Source organism: Salvelinus namaycush, chromosome 2, assembly GCF_016432855.1.
Source record: "Salvelinus namaycush isolate Seneca chromosome 2, SaNama_1.0, whole genome shotgun sequence".
NCBI classification, from domain to species: domain Eukaryota; kingdom Metazoa; phylum Chordata; class Actinopteri; order Salmoniformes; family Salmonidae; genus Salvelinus; species Salvelinus namaycush.
Window position 1 is genome coordinate 7,717,840 of NC_052308.1, and position 23,240 is coordinate 7,741,079.

Sequence of the window (23,240 nt, forward strand, 5' to 3'; positions counted from 1 at the left end):
AATGGCTGTCGTTCATTCTTGACACATTGGACTAGTTCATATACTGTAGCTTTATAACAACATAACGTAACATGAATAGTAATACACTCCAAGGTCATGAAGAAACGGAAGGGAATCATACTATAGAATGTTTCTCCTCTGAACATCAAAGGGGAGAAGGTATATGAAAAAGCAGAGGTTGCCAATGAATTCAACTCTTTTTTTACTTCTGTTGCCAGCAAGCTGGTTAGCAAGCTGCCCACCAGTTCTGGTTTGTATGGAAGCAACTAAGTCAAGAATTATTATGTAGAGTTAGGGGTTCAGCCAAACTCTTTTTCTTTTGCAAAGGTAGCAACAGCCAAAATAGTCAGTATGCTGGCAGAGCTTAAATGCTCCAAAGCCACAGGCCTGGATAATATTCCTGCAAGGTTTGTGCGATAGATCTCTTGGTAGAAGCTGCACTTCCCAGGAGTCATGTGTATCCTCTGTCACAGGAGGAGACAGTGGCTATGAAGACATATGTCACCGAATCTCTGGGACAGGGATACATTCAGCCTTCCATCTCACCTGTCTCCTCGAGTTTCTTTTTTGTGAAGAAGAAGGATGGAGGTTTGCGCCCGTGTATTGATTATCGAGGTTTAAATAAGATCACGGTAAAATACAGTTACCCGTTACCGCTTATAGCCAGTATGACCGAGTCATTACACGGGGCGCGTTTCTTCACAAAATTGTACCTCAGGAGCGCTTACAACCTGGTGCGTATCCGGGCGGAAGATGAGTGGAAGACAGCATTTAGCACCACTTCTGGGCGTTATGAGTACCTCGTCATGCCGTACGGGTTAATGAATGCTCCATCAGTCTTCCAATCCTTTGTAGATGAGATTTTCAGGGACCTGCATGGGCAGGGTGTAGTGGTGTATATAGATGACATTCTAATATACTCCGCTACACGCGCCGAGCATGTGTCCCTGGTACGCAGGGTGCTTGGTCGACTGTTGGAACATGACCTGTACATCAAGGCTGAGAAATGTCTGTTCTTCCAACAGTCCGTCTCCTTCCTAGGGTACCGCTTTTCAGCGTCAGGGGTAGAGATGGAGAATGACCGCATTTCAGCCGTGCGTAATTGGCCGACTCCAACCACGGTAAAGGAGGTGCAGCGGTTTTTAGGGTTTGCCAACTACTACCGGAGATTTATCCGGGGTTTTGGTCAGGTAGCGGCTCCCATTACCTCACTGCTGAAGGGGGGACCGGTGCGACTGCAGTGGACAGCTGGGGCGGACAGGGCTTTTGGTCACCTGAAGGCTCTGTTTACCTCGGCTCCCGTGCTGGCTCATCCTGATCCCTCCTTAGCGTTCATAGTTGAGGTGGACGTGTCCGAGGCAGGGATAGGGGCTGTGCTGTCTCAGCGCTCTGGGTACGCCACTAAAGCTCCGCCCGTGTGCATTCTTTTCGAAGAAGCTCAGCCCGGCGGAGCGAAACTATGATGTGGGGGACCGGGAGTTGTTGGCTGTTGTCATGGCTCTGAAAGCGTGGAGACATTGGCTTGAGGGGGCTAGACACCCTTTTCTCATTTGGACTGACCACTGCAATCTGGAGTACATCCGGGCGGCGAGGAGAATGAACCCTCGCCAGGCAAGGTGGGCCATGTTTTTCACCCGTTTTGTTTTCACCCTTTCCTACAAACCAGGTTCCCAGAACGTTAAGGCAGACGCACTGTCCCGGCTGTATGATACAGAGGAGCGGTCCACGGATCCAACTCCCATAATTCCAGCTTCTCGCCTGGTGGCACCGGTGGTATGGGAGATAGACGCGGACATCGAGCGGGCGTCACGTGCAGAGCCCACTCCACCTGAGTGTCCAGCTGGGCGTCTGTACGTTCCGTTTGATGTCCGCGATCGTTTGATCTGTTGGGCTCACACGTCACCCTCCTCTGGTCATCCTGGCATCGGTCGGACGGTGCGCTACCTTGCTGGGAAGTACTGGTGGCCCACTTTAGCTAAGGACGTGAGGGTTTATGTTTCCTCCTGTTCGGTATGCGCACAGTGCAAGGCACCTAGATATCTGCCCAGAGGGAAATTACAACCCCTTCCCGTTCCACAGCGACCGTGGTCACACCTATCGGTGGATTTCGTGACGGATCTTCCCCCGTCGCGGGGTAACACCACGATCCTGGTCGTTGTGGATTGGTTTTCTAAGTCCTGCCGTCTCCTTCCTTTGCCCGGTCTCCCTACGGCTCTACAAACTGCGGAGGCCCTGTTCACCCACGTATTCCGGCACTACGGGGTGCCTGAGGATATAGTTTCTGATCGGGGTCCCCAATTCACGTCTAGAGTCTGGAGGGCGTTTATGGAACGCCTGGGGGTCTCGGTCAGCCTTACCTCAGGTTTCCACCCCGAGAGTAACGGGCAGGTGGAAAGAGTCAACCAGGATGTGGGTAGGTTTCTGCGGTCCTATTGCCAGGACCGGCCTGGGGAGTGGGCGGTTTACATCCCCTGGGCGGAGATGGCCCAAAACTCCCTCCGCCACTCCTCTACCAACCTATCACTGTTTCAGTGTGTGCTGGGTTATCAGCCGGTCCTGGCACCATGGCATCAGAGCCAGATTGAGGCTCCTGCGGTGGATGAATGGTTTCGGCACTCAGAGGAGACATGGAACGCTGCCCATGTGCGGCTACAACGGGCCGTCAGGAGGCAAAAGGCGAGTGCCGACCGCCACCGCAGTGAGGCTGGCGCTCGACCCGAAACCTGCCCCTTCACCTGCCTTGCCGGAAGCTGGGTCCGCGGTTTGTGGGGCCATTTAAAGTCCTGAGGAGACTGAACGAGGTTTGTTATAGGTTACAACTCCCCCCTGATTATCACATTAACCCCTCGTTCCATGTGTCTCTCCTCAGGCTGGTGGTGGCTGGTCCGCTCCAGCAGTCTGAGGTGCGGGAGGTTCCTCCGCCCCCTCTGGACATCGAGGGGTTCCCGGCGTATACCGTACGAGCCATCATGGACTCAAGGCGTCGGGCGAGGGGCCTTCAGTACCTCGTGGAGTGGGAGGGGTACGGCCCAGAGGAGAGATGCTGGGTACCGGTGGAGGACATCCTAGATCCTTCATTGCTACAGGAGTTTCACCGTCTCCACCCGGATCGCCCTGCGTCCCGTCCTCCAGGTCGTCCCCGAGGCCGGTGTCGGCGCGCTGCTGGAGCCGCGCGTCAGGGGGGGTACTGTCACGACTTCCGTCGAAGTCGGCCCTTCTCCTTGTTCGGGTGGTGTTCGGCGGTCGACGTCACCGGCTTTCTAGTCACCACCGATCCATGTTTCAGTTTCGTTTTGTTTTGTCTGTATTACACACACCTGGTTTCAATTCCCTTATCATGTTCCTTATTTAACCCTCTGGCTTACATTTCTGTTCTGTCCGTGATTGTTGGTGTCTTTAGTGGTTGTTGTATGTGCTAGTGTGTATGTATGTTCCTATTTGGAATTTTGCTTGATTTTTTGAGTAAACTCCGTTTTGTTGCTCAAAATCCTGTGTCCTGCGCCTGACTCCGGCTACATCTCTGCACCCAATCGCTGACACAAGCTAAAGTTATACCTCTGTATCAGAAGGGGATAAAGTCTGACCCTGGGAATTATAGTCCTGTATCTATCCTCTGTGTAACATCAAAGATCCTGGAGAGAATTGTACATGAGCAAATGTATGATTATGTTAACAAACAGGGTCTAATGTATGATTTTCAGTCGGGTTTTAGAAAAACAAACTGCACTGATTCATGTCTACTTTACTTGACTGACTTCATCAGGAAAGAGATGATGAGGGGAATCTGTGTGGAATGGTACTGCTTGACCTACAGAAGGCCATTGATACAGTTAACCACTGTCTCCTAATCTCCAAACTGGAGACACTGGGGTTAAGCAGTATCCCTCTAGGCTGGGTAAAGTCCTATTTATCAGGAAGGGAGCAAGTAGTAGAGGTTAATAGTTCACTGTCTCAGGCAAAACCAATGAGTTGTGGCGTTCCGCAGGGGAGCGTGCTTGGACCTCTGCTGTTTTTATTGTATATTAATGATATGAAAGATGCTTGTTCTTGCTGTCTTTTTCTTTATGCGGATGACTCTACACTTCTGGTGTCTCACAAAAGTAAAACTATGTTGGAGAGCATACTTAGCACAGAGCTTACTAACATTAGCAAATGGCTTGGAGATAATAAGCTATCTCTGCACTGAGGGAAAACTGAAGCAATTATTTTTGGATCCAGACCTCAATTGTGTAGGTTGTCTGAAATCAGAGTGGAGTTAGGGGGTGCGGTGCTGACTACTAAAACCTCTGTTCGCTACTTGGGATGTATCCTTGATGGAAGCTTGGGAGGTTTTAGCATGGCCACTAAGGTGCTAGGGAAGGTTAATGCCAGGACTAAGTTTTTGGCTAGAAAGTCCAAGCTGCTTGATAGGGAATCCATGAAAGTGCTAGCTACTGCCCTCATTCAATGCCATTTTGACTATGCTAGTACTTCCTGGTTTGGGGGCTTATCTAAACTTATGAAGGGGAAGCTCCAGATAGCCCAGAATAAGTTGATCAGGGTAGTATTGAAGGTGAGTCCACGTACTCACATAGGCAGGAGCTGCTTTCAGGAACTAAACTGGCTGCCTGTTGAGGCTAGGGTGTCCCAGATTAGACTAGGTTTGGTTTACAGGAGTATTTATGGTCCTGCGCCCAGATATTTAAGTGATTACTTTCCTCGTGTTAGGGATGCAGACAATCACAGCACCAGATCAGGTGTTGCTGATGTGTGCTTATACAGGTTCAGGAGTAATGCTGGGAAAGGTACTTTCTTGTATACTGGAGCCTCAGAATGGAATGAGTTGCCTCTGCCTATAAAAACAACGTCCTCTCTGGACATCTTTAAAAAATAAAGTAAAAATATGTTCATGTCCTCTGTGCCCATATGAATAACCCCTATGATGTAACTGGAATGATGAGATAGATGTTCTTCTTCTCTGTTTTTGTTTTATTATTTCACTGCCATACTGTGTTCAATCTTGTATAGTCATCTTATCTCAAGAGGACCACAATGGAAATAAGTCCCAGACTTTATTGTGTGTTATCCTCAATGATTTTATTAATGTGCATGTATGGCTTTTAAGTTTTATGTGAGCTTGTTTTTTTTAAATGGTCGAATTAATAAACTAAACTACACTAAACTAAACTCTGGCTAAGAAATGAGAGAGAGAAGTACCCTCATTCATTCACTTATTCATTCATGTCACTCTGTAAACCAAACAGAAAGACAAAAGACAGAAAATACCACTGTGCTAGCTTTGTCAATACCTGATGGCTTCATCTAAATCTGGAGCAGTGTACAGTACTCCAATAACAAAGCATCTGTGTGAAAGGTTGCTGACAGCTTCTAAAACAGTGTTCAGCAAAGCGGCACTGCCAGGGAAGTCTGACACATGAAATATCGTTACACCGACAGCAACAAGAGGTTTTCAATCTGACAGAGGTGGTAAGGAAGCTATTTCAAATAGGCCTACCTAACGCACCCAATGGGAGTGTAGACCTAGTATATCTCTGAAAATACCCTCACCCAAAGATAACAGACACACACATACACGCATGAACACGCACGCACACACACACACACACTTTCCTCACTGTCTCTGTGTTCCTCCAGTACCCAACTGTTGCTGCCCCTGATACGCCAAAAATCCCACTACACTAGGATCTTGGATCTTGGATCTAGGATCTTGGATCTAGGATCTTGGCAACGTTGGTCATATGCAGCACTCGTTATATTCAGGAGAGACGCTGCATCCTGATGATCTCATCATATTCCTGCTCTATATACAGAGACAGTAGACATCATCAATTATTCAGTCGTACTGTGTAAACAGATAGGAGCGATGACCAACTCTACGCACCTGGAGGCCTCCGCCAGGGTCCCACAGCTCCAACTCATCCCATATCATTTACCATACAGTACAGACACACTGCCAGTCTCAATCAGGAGTGCTGTCATCTTATCAACTATCACAACCATAGCATTGTATGCAAATGTAATTCATAAAACTTAAGATACACAATGAATTGCATTATTTGGTTTGATTAGAATTGATTTTACAGGCCTTTTCAAATAATATCTGGGGTTCTGATATTCTAAGCCAGCAAATATGCTCGCAGATCGCCCTACCTATGATAATAGGTTTAACGCACAGACCAATAGAATGGTATAGTCCGGCACTGTGAGTCTAACAATAAAATGGTATAGTCCGTCACTGTGAGTCAACCAATAGAATAGTATAGTCCGTCACTGTGAGCCAGCTGAGTATATGAGTTAGTCAAAAAGAAAATATGTAAAATGGTTCCAAAACTGTTCTTCGGCTGTCCCCGATAGGTGAACACTTTTTGGTTTCAATCCAGGTATAACCTTTCACACAAATAACCCTTTCAGGTTCTAGATAACCCCAGAAATTATTTGAAAAGGCCTGTAAAATCAATTTTAATCAAACCAAATACTGCAATTCATTGTGTATCTTAAGTTTGATGAAATCCGAGCAAGGGTAGCATTCCAGAGAGACATAAGAGACTGTAACGGTCTTTGCTTCACGGAAACATGGCTCACTATCGGAGTCGGTACAGCCAGCTGGTTTCTTCACACATCGCACCACCAGAAACAAGCATCTAAATGGTAAGAAGAGGGACGGGGGGGTATGCCTTATGATTAACGAGACGTGGTGTGATCATAACAACATACAGGAACTCAAGTCCTTCTGTTCACCTGACTTAGAATTCCTCACAATCAAATGTCGACCGCATTATCTACCAAGAGAATTCTCTTCGATTATAATCACAGCCGCATATATTCCCCCCCAAGCAGACACATCGACGGCCCTGAACAAACTTGACTCTATGTAAACTGGAAACCACATAATCTGAAAACAAGACTCCCTAAATTCTATCAGCATATCAATTGTGCTACCAGGGCTGGTAAAACCCTAGATCATTGTTATTCTAACTTCCGCTACGCATATAAGGCCCTCCCCCGCCCTCCTTTTGGAAAAGCTGACCACGACTCCATTTTGTTGCTCCCAGCCTATAGACAGAGACTAAAACAGGAAGCTCCCGCGCTAAGGTCTGTTCAACGCTGGTCCGACCAATCTGATTCCACGCTTCAAGATTGCTTCGATCACGTGGATTGGGATATATTCCGCACTGCGTCAAACAACAACATTGAGTTTATTAGCAAGTGCATCTGCGATGTGGTACCTACAGCAACTATTAAAACATTCCCAAACCAGAAACCGTGGATTGATGGCAGCATTCGCACAAAACTGAAAGTGCGAACCACTGCTTTTAACCAGGGCAAGGTGACCGAAAACATGACCGAATACAAACAGTGTAGCTATTCCCTCCGCAAGGCAATCAAACAAGCTAAGCGTCAGTATAGAGACAAAGTAGAGTCGCAATTCAACGGCTCAGACACAAGAGGTATGTGGCAGGGTCTACAGTCAATCACGGATTACAAAAAGAAAACCAGCCCCGTCGCGGACCAGGATGTCTTGCTCCCAGAAAGACTAAACAACTTCTTTGCTCGCTTTGAGGACAATACAGTGCCACTGACACGGCCCGCTACCAAAACCTGTGGACTCTCCTTCACTGCAGCCGACGTGAGTAAAACATTTAAACGTGTTAACCCTCGCAAGGCTGCAGGCCCACACGGCATCCCCAGCCGCGTCCTCAGAGCATGCGCAGACCAGCTGGCTGGTGTGTTTACGGACATATTTAATCAATCCTTATCCCAGGCTGCTGTTCCCACATGCTTCAAGAGGGCCACCATTGTTCCTGTTCCGAAGAAAGCTAAGGTAACTGAGCTAAACGACTACCGCCCTGTAGCACTCACTTCTGTCATCATGAAGTGCTTTGAGAGACTAGTCAAGGACCATATCACCTCCACCCTACCTGACACCCTAGACCCACTCCAATTTGCTTACTGCCCCAATAGGTCCACAGACGACGCAATCGCAACCACACTGCACACTGCCCTAACCCATCTGGACAAGAGGAATACCTATGTGAGAATGCTGTTCATTGACTACAGCTCAGCATTTAACACCATAGTACCCTCCAAACTCGTCATCAAGCTCGAGACCCTGGGTCTCGACCCCGCCCTGTGCAACTGGGTACTGGACTTCCTGGCGGGCCGCCCCCGGGTGGTGAGGGTAGGTAACAACATCTCCACCCCGCTGATCCTCAACACTGGGGCCCCACAAGGGTGCGTTCTGAGCCCTCTCCTGTATTCCCTGTTCACCCACGACTGCATGGCCATGCACGCCTCCAACTCAATCATCAAGTTTGCAGATGACACTACAGTGGTAAACTTGATTACCAACAACGACGAGACGGCCTACAGGGAGGAGGTGAGGGCCCTCGGAGTGTGGTATCAGGAAAATAACCTCACACTCAACGTCAACAAAACAAAGGAGATGATCGTGGACTTCAGGAAACAGCAGAGGGAGCACCCCCCTATCCACATCGACGGGACAGTAGTGGAGAGGGTAGTAAGTTTTAAGTTCCTCGGCGTACACATCACACACAAACTGAATTGGTCCACCCACACAGACAGCGTGGTGAAGAAGGCGCAGCAGCGCCTCTTCAACCTCAGGAGGCTGAAGAAATTTGGCTTGTCACCTAAAACCCTCACAAAATTCTACAGATGCACAATCGAGAGCATCGTGTCGGGCTGTATCACCGCCTGGTACGGCAACTGCTCCGCCCACAACCGTAAGGCTCTCCAGAGGTTAGTGAGGTCTGCACAACGCATCGGGGGGAAACTACCTGCCCTCCAGGACACCTACACCACCCGATGTCACAGGAAGGCCATAAAGATCATCAAGGACAACAACCACTCGAGCCACTGCCTGTTCACCCCGCTATCATCCAGAAGGCGAGGTCAGTACAGGTGCATCAAAGCAGGGACCGAGAGACTGAAAAACAGCTTCTATCTCAAGGCCACCAGACTGTTAAACAGCCACCACTAACATTGAGTGGCTGCTGCCAACATACTGACTCAACTCCAGCCACGTTAATAATGGAAAAATTTATGGAAAAAATGTATCACTAGCCGCTTTAAACAATGCCACTTAATATAATGCGTATATACCCTACATTACTCATCTCATATGTATATACTGTACTCTATACCATCTACTGTATCTCGCCATCTTTATGTAATACATGTTTAACTAGCCACTTTAAACAATGCCACATTTATATGTTTACATACACTACATTACTCATCTCATATGTATATACTGTACTCTATACCATCTACTGCATCTTGCCTATGCTGTTCTGTACCATCACTCATTCATATATTTTTATGTACATATTCTTCATCCCTTTACACTTGTGTGTATAAGGTAGTAGTTGTGGAATTGTTAGGTTAGATTACTCGTTGGTTATTACTGCATTGTCGGAACTAGAAGCACAAGCATTTCGCTACACTTGCATTAACATCTGCTAACCATGTGTATGTGACAAATACAATTTGATTTGATTTGATTCCAAGTTTTTTTCTGAGTGTAGTCTTTACCAGCTTTAGTTCCATTGTTCCACTCACCTTTCTATGCAACGTCTTCCACTCAGAAGGCTGTAGAGACATCCAAGAAGACAACAAAACTCCTGTTGCATTTTCCACCCACTCTATAAACCTGGATCAATGTCCAACCACTTCATCTATAACCTCATCTTACATCGGACCCCTCCTTGTGACACACACAGCCTCTCTGTACTTTAATACCAAGCCCAGGCTGCCCTCAGAAACAGATAAGACACTAACTAACCGGACAACACCTTCCTACAACAAAACACAACCATTAAAATGCCATGGCTCACTCGGGTCTCTCCCAACAATGACAGGATACCCTAACCCGTCCCTCCCTGGGAAACTATGCTGATGCTCTGCCCAGCCCACTTCACTCCCCAGCTGAACACAGCTGAAGGGAGCTGCAGTGGCCTAGCTCTCTGGCCACACCATCAATGTCCTATTGATAAAAAAGTTAAATTGATAAGAGCAAAGCATGAGTCACTCTAAAGGTGACCTCACAGTTGACTAACAGCGAAGGAGACAGCTAACAGAGCTGCTCCCTACAGATTCCTCCTCGGGATGGGAGTGCTTGGCCAACTCCCCCAAACAAAAGATTGGCACTGGAAGCAACACAGGAAAAAAATTATAATGAGACAGAGAGAGGGGGGGGGGGGGGTAGAGAGAGAGAGATAGACAGAGAGAGAGGGAGAGAGAGTGAGAAAGAAGGAGAGAGGGAGACAGAGACAGACAGAGCGAGAGAGAGAGACAGACTGAGTGAGGGAGAGAGAGAGAGACAGACTGAGTGAGGGAGAGAGAGAGAGAGAGACAGACTGAGTGAGGGAGAGAGAGAGAGAGAGAGAGAGAGAGAGAGAGAGAGAGAGAGAGAGAGAGAGAGAGAGAAAGAGAGGCCAGCCCGCGGTGTCATGAAATGTCAGAGGGGCTCAATGAGACAATAAGAACATGAGAGAAAAGCCAAAAGCATAACAAAGTGCAGTAAACCCATACACACTTCCCTATTGTGGTGACATCAAATTTACATAAATTATGAACATCTATTTGCTTACCAAACGTGTGTATCCAAGGTATCAGAGAACAACACCCTCTACCACCCACACATTCAGGAGGTTTTCTACAGAACAGCGGAAGTTAAATAAATGTAACCTTTTCTGGAGAACAAAAACAATATTTTTAGTCAGATGGATTGGTCACTCAACTTGTTATCCAAGGGCCTAATGACCTGTTTGCAATGATCTTGTTTTAACCTTTTATTTAACTAGGCAAGTCAGTTAAGAACAAAGTCTTATTTACAATGACGGCCTAGGAACAGCAGGTTAACTGCCTTGTTCAGGGGCAGAACGACATATTTTTACCTCGTCAGCTCTGGGATTCGATCTAGAAACCTTTTGGTTACTGGCCCAACGCTCTTTTTAAAAATAATTTAAAAATGCACCTTTATTTAACCAGGTAGGCTAGTTGAGAACAAGTTCTCATTTACAACTGCGACCTGTTCAAGATAAAGCAAAGCAGTGTGACACAGACAACAACAGAGAGTTACACATGGAGTAAACAATAAACAATCCAATAACACAATAAACAAGTCAATGACACAGTAGAAAAAAAGAAAGTCTATATACAGTGTGTGCAAAAGGCATGAGGAGGTAGGCAATAAATAGGCCATACGAGTGAATAATTACAATTTAGCAGACTAACACTGGAGTGATAAATGAGCAGATGATGATGTGCAAGTAGAGATACTGGTGTGCAAAAGAGCAGAAAAGTAAATAAAATAAAAACAGTATGGGGATGAGGTAGGTAGATTGGGTGGGCTATTTACAGATGGACTATGTACAGCTGCAGCGATTGGTTAGCTGCTCAGATAGCTGATGTTTAAAGTTGGTGAGGGAAATAAAAGTCTCCAACTTCTCCAAGGTCGATGAAGACGGCTGCACAGTACTATCTTTTATCGATGGTGGTTATGATATCGTTTAGTACCTTGAGCGTGGCTGAGGTGCACCCGTGACCGGCTCGGAAACCGGATTGCACAGCGGAGAAGGTACGGTGGGATTCGAAATGGTCGGTGATCTGTTTATTAACTTGGCTTTCGAAGACTTTAGATAGGCAGGGCAGGATGGATATAGGTCTGCAACAGTTTGTGTCTAGGGTGTCACCCCCTTTGAAGAGGGGGATGACCGCGGCAGCTTTCCATTCTTTAGGGATCTCAGACGATACGAAAGAGAGGTTGAACAGGCTGGTAATAGGGGTTGCAACAATGGCGGCGGATAGTTTTAGAAAGAGAGGGTCCAGATTGTCTAGCCCAGCTGATTTGTACGGGTCCAGGTTTTGCAGCTCTTTCAGAACATCTGCTATCTGGATTTGGGTGAAGGAGAAGCTGTGGAGGCTTGGGCAAGTAGCTGCGGGGGGGGGGGGGGGGGGGGGGGGGGGGGGGGGGGGGGCGGAGCTGTTGGCCCGGGGTTGGAGTAGCCAGGAGGCTGGCCATTGAGAAATCCTTATTGAAATTTTCGATTATCATGGATTTATTGGTGGTGACAGTGTTACCTAGCCTCAGTGCAGTGGGCAGCTGCTCTTGTTCTCCATGGACTTTACAGTGTCCCAAAACTTTTTGGAGTTAGAGCTATAGGACGCTAATTTCTGCTTGAAAAAGCTAGCCTTTGCTTTCCTGACTGACTGCGTGTATTGGTTCCTGACTTCCCTGAACAGTTGCACATCGCGGGGACTATTCGATGCTATTGCAGTCCGCCACAGGATGTTTTTGTGCTGGTCAAGGACAGTCAGGTCTGGAGTGAACCAAGGGCTATATCTGTTCTTAGTTCTGCATTTTTTGAACGGGGCATGCTTATCTAAGATGGTGATGAAATTACTTTTAAAGAATGACCAGGCATCCTCGACTGACGGGATGAGGTCAATATCCTTCCAGGATACCCGGGCCAGGTCAATTAGAAAGGCCTGCTCGCAGAAGTGTTTTAGGGAGCGTTTGACAGTGATGAGGTGTGGTCGTTTGACCGCAGACCCATAGCGGATACAGGCAATGAGGCAGTGATCGCTGAGATCCTGATTGAAGACAGCAGAGGTGTATTTGGAGGGCAAGTTGGTCAGGATAATGTCTATGAGGGTGCCCATATTTACGGATTTAGGGTTGTACCTGGTGGGTTCCTTGATGATTAGTGTGAGATTGAGGGCATCTAGCTTAGATTGTAGGACTGCCGGGGTGTTACGCATATGCCAGTTTAGGTCACCTAACGAACTCTGAAGCTAGATGGGGGGCGATCAATTCACAAATGGTGTCCAGAGCACAGCTGGGAGCGGAGGGGGGTCGATAGCAGGCGGCAACAGTGAGAGACTTATTTCTGGAGAGATTAATTTTTTTAATTAGAAGTTTGAACTGTTTGGGTATAGACCTGGAAAGTATGACAGAACTTTGCAGGCTATCTCTGCAGTAGATTGCAACTCCTCCCCCTTTGGCAGTTCTATCTTGACGGAAAATGTTGTAGTTGGGTATGGAAATCTCATAATTTGTAGTGGCCTTCCTAAGCCAGGATTCAGACACGGCAAGGACATCAGGGTTGGCGGAGTGTGCTAAAGCAGTGAGTAAAACAAACTTAGGGAGGAGGTTTCTGATGTTGACATGCATGAAACCAAGGCTTTTTCGATCACAGAAGTCAACAAATGAGGGTGCCTGGGGACACGCAGGGCCTGGGTTTACCTCCACATCACCCGAAGAACAGAGGAGGAGTAGGATGAGGGTACGGCTAAAGGATATCAAAACTGGTCGCATAGAACGTTGGGGACAAAGAATAAAAGGAGCAGATTTCTGGGCGTGGTAGAATAGATTCAGGGCATAATGTGCAGACAGGGGTATGGTGGGGTACGGATACAACGGAGGTAAGCCCAGGCACTGAGTGATGATAAGAGAGGTTGTATCTCTGGACATGCTGGCTATAATGGGTGAGGTCACCGCATATGTGGGAGGTGGTACAAAGGAGGCATCAGAGGTATGATGAGTGGAACTAGGGGCTCCATTGTAAACTAAAACAATGATAACTAACCTAAACAACAGTATACAAGGCATATTGACATTTGAGAGAGACATACAGCGAGGCATAAAGTAATCACAGGTGTTGATTGGAAGAGCTAGCTAAGACAACAACGGGTGAGATAACAACAGCTAATCAGCTAAAACAACAACAACAGGTAAAATGGCGATGAATGGGCAGAGAGGGTCGGTTAACTACACACAGAGCCTGAGTTCGCGGCTGGGGCCGACAGATAAACAAAAAATAAACAGAATGGAGTACTGTGATTAATGGACAGTCCAGCAGGCATCAGCTATGTAGCCAGGTGATCATAAGGTCCAGGGGGCAGCAATAGATGGAACAGGGAAGCCGCGGAGTAGTCGCTACTACGCTAGCAGGCGGGCGACACAGCGTTTAAAGTTAGTAGCCCGGGGCTAGTAGAAGCGTCTGCTCCGACGTCCGACGGAGGCCGGTTGAAGGCACAGCGGATGGAGTATTCGTTAGCAGACCAGTCGTGGTGGTGCGGCGGGGCGTCCAAGCCAGATGGAGAAAGAGGTATTGTAGTTGTAGTAATTTAGTTTGCTAGCCGGGAGATGCGCCTGGCTCACGGCTAACTGGTGCTAGCTTCGGGGCAGGGGTGTTAGCCACTATAGCCACTCGGTAGCAGCGGTGATCCGGTGGCAAGGACCAGAGCTTACGGCAAGGATCCGGTGGAGTAGTGGGTTCTAGCCGTGTCTGGATGGAGTCCGGGTGAACAACTGAGTAGGCCGGGAGGTGGGCCTCAGGGATAGCTTCGGTACTGGGTAACTCGGTGGATGCTAGCTAGCTGTGAAGATCAAGAGTAATGGTCCAGGGATTACGGCAGGAATCCGGCGTTGTAGTGGAGAAACAGTCCGATACTGGTAGGCTGGCGAGTATTATCCAGGCTAAAAAAAGGGCTGGTATCTGTGCAGAAGGTAAATGCCGCTAGCAGTGGCTAACAATGACTAAATAGCTTGTAGCTAATTAGCTGGTGGCTAGGTGGTTCTTGCTATAAGGTCTAAAAATTAAAAATAATAGCGGTTCTGTATCACATTGGGTGAGGCAGGTTACCGGAAGGTATAATTGAATTAAAATGGAAAAGAGATTGATAATAAAATTGAAATATATACAAAAAAAGACATAAAATACAAAAGTACACGAGAGGACGAACAAAACATGTCTGCACTAGGCTACCTGCCGCTCCACTTCAGTGGAGGAGCAGCTAGCTATTCAGGTTAGAGAAAAACTAAACAACATTGTTCACATTATCAGCAAATCATAAAGTGGGTGGTTCCATCCCAGAATGCTGATTGGCTGACAGCCGTGGTATATCAGACCATATACCATGGGTATGACAAAACATGTATTTTTACTGCTGTAATTACGTTGGTAACCAGTTTATAATAGCAATAAGGCACCTCGGGGTTTTGCTGTATATGGCCAATATACCACAGCTAAGAGCTGTATCCTAAGGGCTTTGCGTCGTGCCTAAGAACAGCCCTTAGCCGTGGTATATTGGCCATTTACCACACCCCCTCGGTCCTTATTGCTTAATTATAGGAGTCCTCTAAAGAACCTTGATTTTGCTAACAGTCTACATGGTGTCATGTCGCCTATGTTGTACAAGTCTGTGAATATTTCTGACAGTATGTATTGATCTCTATTGTTACTTTTAGAATAACATAACAACAGTAATGCACCTGGTCACTACAGGCAACTAGAATAGCTACGCACCCGAAGGAGATGGCACACCCTGTTGTTTAACCACCACCACCGTCACACACACCACACACACACACACAAACACACACAGAGACTGAACTTTGCCACATCCTCCTAAAGACAGGTAAGGCCATCAATAATTAGCCAGCTGCCAGTGAGGGCACTCCCTTCCTGTCCGTCTGACACATTTGTAGGAAGTCTCAAGGAGAACAGTTGTCATGGAGAGGAAAAGGACAGGAGAGAAAATGGTTAGGAGAAAAAGACGGAGGCAAGAGGGAGAGAGGGGAAGGAGAGAAAGAGTGAGGCAGGAAAGTAAGGAAGGTCAGAGAGAGAGGAGGGAAGGAGATATGGGGCCACGAGATAAAAAGAGGTAGGGCAGAGGGAGGCAAGAGAGAAGGGGCCAGAAGAGAGAGGGAGGCAGGGGAGAGAGGGGGGGCAGGAGAGAGAGGGGGCCAGGAGAGAGGGGGAGGCAGGGGAGAGAGGGGGCGAGGAGAGAGGGGGAGGCAGGGAAGAGAGGGGGCCAGGAGAGAGAGGGGGCCAGGAGAGAGAGGGAGGCAGGGGAGAGAAGGGGCCAGGAGAGATAGGGAGGCAGGGGAGAGAGGGGGCCAGGAGAGACAGGGAGGCAGGGGAGAGGGAGGCAAGAGAGAGATTAAGACAAGAGATAGGGGGCCAGGAGAGAGAGGGGGCAGGAGAGAGAGGGGGAGAAAGGAAGGTTAGCGAGAGAGGAAGGAAATAAGGGGCAGGAAGGAAGGAAATATGTAATAAACATTATTTAGGTCAGAATCCTGGTGTGTGTGTGTAGAGACTGAGGAGCCTGAGGCTTTTAGTGTCTTTCTTTTGTCTTTATTTTCTATACATGCCTCCCCATCAGCTCGCATGTATCCGTGGCCAAATTCCTGACCATGGTGAGGTGCCTGGAGTAAAATAATTCTCTGTTTATGGCTTCTGTTTCCCTCTGATGACCCCCTGCAGGAACTGTACCCATTGTGGATATAATAATGCCATGGTGGATATAATAATGCCATGGTGGATATAATAATGCCATGGTGGATAGAAAAACGCCATGGCGGATATAATAACGCCATGGTGGATAGAAAAACGCCATTGTGGATATAATAACGCCATGGTGGACATAATATCGTCATGGTGGAAATAATATCGTCTTGGTGGAAATAACGCCATGGTGGACATAATAACGCCATGGTGGATATAATAACTCCATGGTGGATATAATAACGCCATGGTGGATATAATAACTCCATGGTGGACATAATAACGCCATAGTGGACATAATAACGCCATAGTGAATAAATTAACTCCATGGTGGACATAACTCCATGGTGGACATAATAATGTCATGGTGGATAAATTAACTCCATGGTGGACATAATAACGCAATGGTGGACATAATACCGCCATGGTGGACGTAATAACGCCATAGTGGATCTAATAACGCCATAGTGGATATAACTCCATGGTGGATATAATAACACCATGGTGGATATAGTAACGCCATGGTGGACATAACTCCATGGTGGACATAATAACGCCATAGTGGATATAATAACGCCATGGTGGACATAATAACGCCATGGTGGATATAGTAACACCATGGTGGATATAATAACGCCATGGTGGACATAAATCCATGGTGGATATAAATCCATGGTGGATATAATAACTCCATGGTGGATATAATAACGCCATGGTGGACATAATAACTCCATGGTGGACATAATAACGCCATGGTGGATATAATAACGCCATGGTGGACATAATAATGCCATGGTGGACATAATAACTCCATGGTGGATATAATAACGCCATGGTGGATATAATAACTCCATGGTGGATATAATAACTCCATGGTGGATATAATAATTCCATGGTGGATATAATAACTCCATGGTGGACATAATAACGCCATGGTGGACATAATAACGCCATGGTGGACATAATAATTCCATGGTGGATATAATAACTCCATGGTGGACATAATAACGCCATAGTGGATCTAATAACGCCATAGTGGATATAACTCCATGGTGGATATAATAACACCATGGTGGATATAGTAACGCCATGGTGGACATAATAACGCCATAGTGGATATAGTAACACCATGGTGGATATAATAACGCCATGGTGGACATAAAAATGCCATGGTGGATATAATAACGCCATGGTGGACATAAAAATGCCATGGTGGATATAATAACGCCATGGTGGACATAATAATGCCATGGTGGATATAGTAATGCCATGGTGGATATAATAACTCCATGGTGGATATAATAACTCCATGGTGGATATAATAACGCCATGGTGGATATAATAACTCCATGGTGGATATAATAACTCCATGGTGGACATAATAATGTCATGGTGGATAAATTAACTCCATGGTGGACATAATAACGCCATAGTGGATAAATTAACTCCATGGTGGACATAATAACGCCATGGTGGACATAATAACGCCATAGTGGATCTAATAACGCCATAGTGGATATAACTCCATGGTGGATATAATAACACCATGGTGGATATAGTAACGCCATGGTGGACATAATAACGCCATGGTGGACATAATAACGCCATGGTGGATATAATAACACCATGGTGGATATAGTAAAGCCATGGTGGACATAATAACGCCATGGTGGACATAATAACGCCATGGTGGACATAAATCCATGGTGGATATAATAACGCCATGGTGGACATAATAACTCCATGGTGGATATAATAACGCCATGGTGGATATAATAACTCCATGGTGGATATAATAACGCCATAGTGGATATAATAACGCCATGGTGGATATAATAATGCCATGGTGGATATAATAACGCCATGGTGGATATAGTAACGCCATGGTGGATATAATAATGCCATGGTGGATATAATAACGCCGTGGTGGATATAGTAACGGCATGGTGGATATAATAACGCCATGGTGGACATAAATCCATGGTGGATATAATAACTCCATGGTGGATATAATAACGCCATAGTGGATATAATAACGCCATGGTGGATATAGTAACGCCATGGTGGATATAGTAACGCCATGGTGGATATAATAATGCCATGGTGGATATAATAACGCCATGGTGGATATAGTAACGGCATGGTGGATATAATAACGCCATGGTGGACATAAATCCATGGTGGATATAATAACTCCATGGTGGATATAATAACGCCATAGTGGATATAATAACGCTATCGTGGATATAATAACGCCATGGTGGATATAGTAACGCCATGGTGGACATAAATCCATGGTGGATATAATAACGCCATGGTGGATATAATAACGCCATGGTGGACATAAATCCATGGTGGATATAATAACGCCATGGTGGATATAATAACGCCATAGTGGATATAATAACGCTATGGTGGATATAATAACGCCATGGTGGATATAGTAACGCCATGGTGGACATAAATCCATGGTGGATATAATAACGCCATGGTGGATATAATAACGCCATGGTGGACATAAATCCATGGTGGATATAATAACGCCATGGTGGATATAATAACGCCATGGTGGATATAATAACGCCATGGTGGACATAAATCCATGGTGGATATAATAACGCCATGGTGGACATAAATCCATGGTGGATATAATAACGCCATGGTGGATATAATAACGCCATGGTGGATATAATAACGCCATGGTGGACATAAATCCATGGTGGATATAATAACGCCATGGTGGATATAATAACTCCATGGTGGATATAACGCCATGGTGGATATAATAACGCCATGGTGGATATAATAACTCCATGGTGGACATAATAATGCCATGGTGGATATAGTAACGCCATGGTGGACATAACTCCATGGTGGATATAATAACTCCATGGTGGATATAATAACTCCATGGTGGATATAATAATGCCATGGTGGACATAATAATGCCATGGTGGATATAATAATGCCATGGTTGACATAATAACGCCACAGTGGATATTTTTTGTTCTAAACAGTCCTAACAGTCTTAATTGACCGGAAGAACACTTAATTTATTTATATAAAATGAGACATAGGCTACTGACAAAATTTGACTGCACTAATAACATTGTACTCCAAAATAGCTAACATCTAAATGCCAAGCGTTTAGCAATATACCCCTTGGTGAAACCAATTATACAGCCTCTGCAAGGTTAGGCTACACATCCAATCAATAGCCGAGAGCGACCATAGAGGTTTCCCGTCCTCCTAAAAGTCTCCATTCCAGTTAGCTTTTGATCAACAATGTTACCCTAGCCCAGTAGTTTATAACCAGGGCAGGTCATTCACTCAAGCCCAGGGCTCAGCCACCGGAGAGCCACAATAACACTCAGGAACGCTAAAGAGAGCTCTGCAGAGAGGCACCAATCATTTCTGAACTTACAATGCCAAGTAGGCGAAATGAGACACTCAAATACACACTGCAGCTGCTCACTGCTGTGATTAGCCACACAACAGAGAGGTTCTCTGATGGTGTTTTCATGAATGAGCTCTCGTGTCCTCGTAGTGAGAGGAAAAACCATTCAAGGATGCAGGTAAGCAAAGACCATCTACAATATCCGAGATGCTAGAGTCAAAGCATAATTAAGCCACAGATTAGAGCACATTAACACTGAGAATGGACCTTGTAAAATTGTCAAACCCTCACAGTGACACTAGAGCAGGGATCATCAACTAGATTCAGTCACGGCCAATTTTTGTCTGAGCGCATTACAAATTGACCACAACTAAGCCCAAAGAGCATAAAAAATGGTGTCATTGTTACGTTCGTCGATGGAAGGATCGGACCAAGGTGCAGCGTGGTAGGCGTACATTTTAATTTATTAAATGAACACCGAAAAAACAACAAATACAAAACGAAACGTAAAGTCTAGTAGGGCTAAACAGCACAGTACAAAAAACAAGATCCCACAAACTACAGGTGGAAAAGGCTGCCTAAGTATGATCCCCAATCAGAGACAACGATAGACAGCTGCCTCTGATTGGGAACCATACCCGGCCAACAAAGAAATAGAAAACATAGATTGCCCACCCTAGTCACACCCTGACCTAACCAAATAGAGAATTAAAAGGATCTCTAAGGTCAGGGCGTGACAGTCATACCTTGATTACATTGAGACGATTACATATGTCCGTGTTTGTATTCGTGGGAATAATTGAGAACAGATTTCCTAAATTAAACACATTTTTAGCTGATTTCCTGGTGATTTTAGTTTAAAAAAATATTTAAAAAATGTAAATTTTATACTAAAAACTTTGGGGGACAAAAAATATCACTGGTGGGCAGGTTTTGGACCGCGGGCCACCTGTTGCCAACCCCTGGACTATAGGGTATGTCTGCCAGCTAGACGTGCTAACATGGGGTCAGAGGATTAATATGTGCCTTGGAACAATCAAACAAGTTCTGCACCCAACGCTTTGACAACATAAATCCATTTCCTCCCTCCACCGGCCCTTGCTGCCCTCTCCCATAGCTCTACAGGTCTCCACTGAGTGGACACTGTAAATCTGGACTATAGATGAACAGTTAAAACCTGCAGTCAACACCCACATGGGTTTCCATTATGTCTGAATCCCAAAAGGCACCCTATATCCATAGGGCTCAGGTCAAAAGTAGTGCACTATATAGGGAATAGCGTTCCATTTGTCCTAGGTCTCAGACAGTACTGGCGGATGGATAGACAGAGCCAAGTTCTTCTCCTAACAAGCTATTGGGAGCAGTGGTTACATTTATGAGATGCATGTGTGTTCACTGTTGGAAAGGTGATGACTCATGACTGAGACTCATAATGGAAGAATTGATTGCCTTAATCCATCAAGCAAAATTAAGAACAAAACAGAGGATTTCCAAATGTGTTTCCAACCAACCAAGCCATTTAAAGCTCAAGTTGGGACACATACAGTATCCATTTCTGCCAAGTCATACGCTGCAGAGGAATTCACCATCTGCTCGTCTCTCATAGGCTCTACAGGCAAACTGCTCAATTACCACCCAGCATGGTGGTTGGGCTGGGTGCCTGGGCCTGCCTGGTCTGGGCCTGTGGAGAGCCCCTTCCCTGCCACCCTCGCCATCTCTCAACCAGATACTAATGATATGATACGTTCCTCCCCTTCCTTTGTCCCTAACCAATTGTGTTAGATCAGTGAATTACATTTTAAAGGTACAAAGTCTGCATCTATATATAGGGAGCACACTCAACCAGTAGAAAACAGGGAGTTTCTGCTTGTAGTATTGAAGGCCTATGTTGAAATGTGAGCCTAATCAGAAATCAGTGAAAACCCTTACCTTCTCAACTGGGCCAATCAGGTTTCCATATATCCCCATGCAGGTTTGGATTGTGTTCCTTAAAATCCCCACCCCTAAAGAAGTACACCTAAGGAGACAAGAGAGAGACAGTTATTACATCAGGAGTAGGATTATGGATTTCATAATAAAACAAAATGACAGACGGACACACACAACTGACGTCTCCATCTCAGAGATTCATATATCTCCTGTAATCCCTCTCTTCCTCAATACCAAGATGGATCTTAACAAATATGAATCTGATCTCCTCTCTTCTAATGTCTCTCTCCATCTTTGTCTGTCTGTCCTTCAGACCGGCGATAAGAGCAGAGAAGACAGCCAGTAGGGATCAATGCCCTCTCCAAGAGAAAGAGACAAGGTTTTGGCTGTGCTGTCAGATGAGACTGACCTATGTTTACTGGACATTTTGCAAAGGTCGTTCTGTATAGAAGGAGAACTGAACAAAGAATGAGAATGACTCAAACGAAATCATCAAAGCACATGATGTGCTTTACTTGGAACAACCTAAATAACAATTTCGAAGTACTAATTTTAGGTGCCTCATAAAAAACACATGGCCTTATATGAAGGAAGCAAGTCCCCAGTCACTTTCTACGATACAGGCAGTGGACTGGACAGTGATGTAACGTCGGCATAACACAGTCAATGGGAAATACTGAACCTGGCCTTTACGGACACCGGAGGCAGCCTCTCTCTCTGTCCACTCCAGTCGTCCCATGTGAGCATCCTAACACTATCTCCAAATACCTAACAGCTCAATCCTAAACTTTGCACTCAGCCTCCACCACCATCTAGATGATGCACTTCACTGAAAGAAGGTGTTAGGAGAAACCTTTAATTTAAAGGTGTAGTAGGTTGAGGGGTAAAATCCCCTTGTGTTTCAGTACTCAGAGAGGATATGGTGTGGGAAGTTGGGGCATGGTAGCATAATGCAGTATGTTGCAAAAAGATAAGGAAGTAAGACATGACAGCTGGATTAGAACCATTTCCCTGTTTGACCGCTAGGTTTTATGGGTATTATGACACCTCCACTGTGGGACTCTATATGAGGCCTAAAAAGGCAATGGATATCCCAGAAAAGGTTCTTATTTATAGCCTATTATTAAGCTGTATTTGGTTCATAACGTAGTAATAGATGAAATGCACACACATATGTAGCATATTATGCTCTCTGCCACCCAAATATACTGAATATGGATTTGACAACAACTAGGCCTAGTAAGAATCTGGAAAATCTGCATACATTGCTGAACCTTACTATTCCAAATAACGCATATTCAGGCTACGCAAGCTGGGAATGGGTAAAACCAGTGATTTGGCTAAATGAAATGCAGTGTCATTTAGTGTAGGATTAAGATTGTGGAGAGCAGATGTGACAAGGAGGCTTGTAGGTACAAATGACTGAGGCAAACAGTGAATGGATGTATCCATGGGGAATAGCCTACAGTCCTACAGTGGCAGATTCACATTCATTTGGAGAAGAAAAACAACTTATGATCTGGGCAAATTAATTACATTAGAAATGGTGCCACATCTGTCATTCCTCCTTCAGCGGAGTCAGCTGAATTGGGGTGTATAAA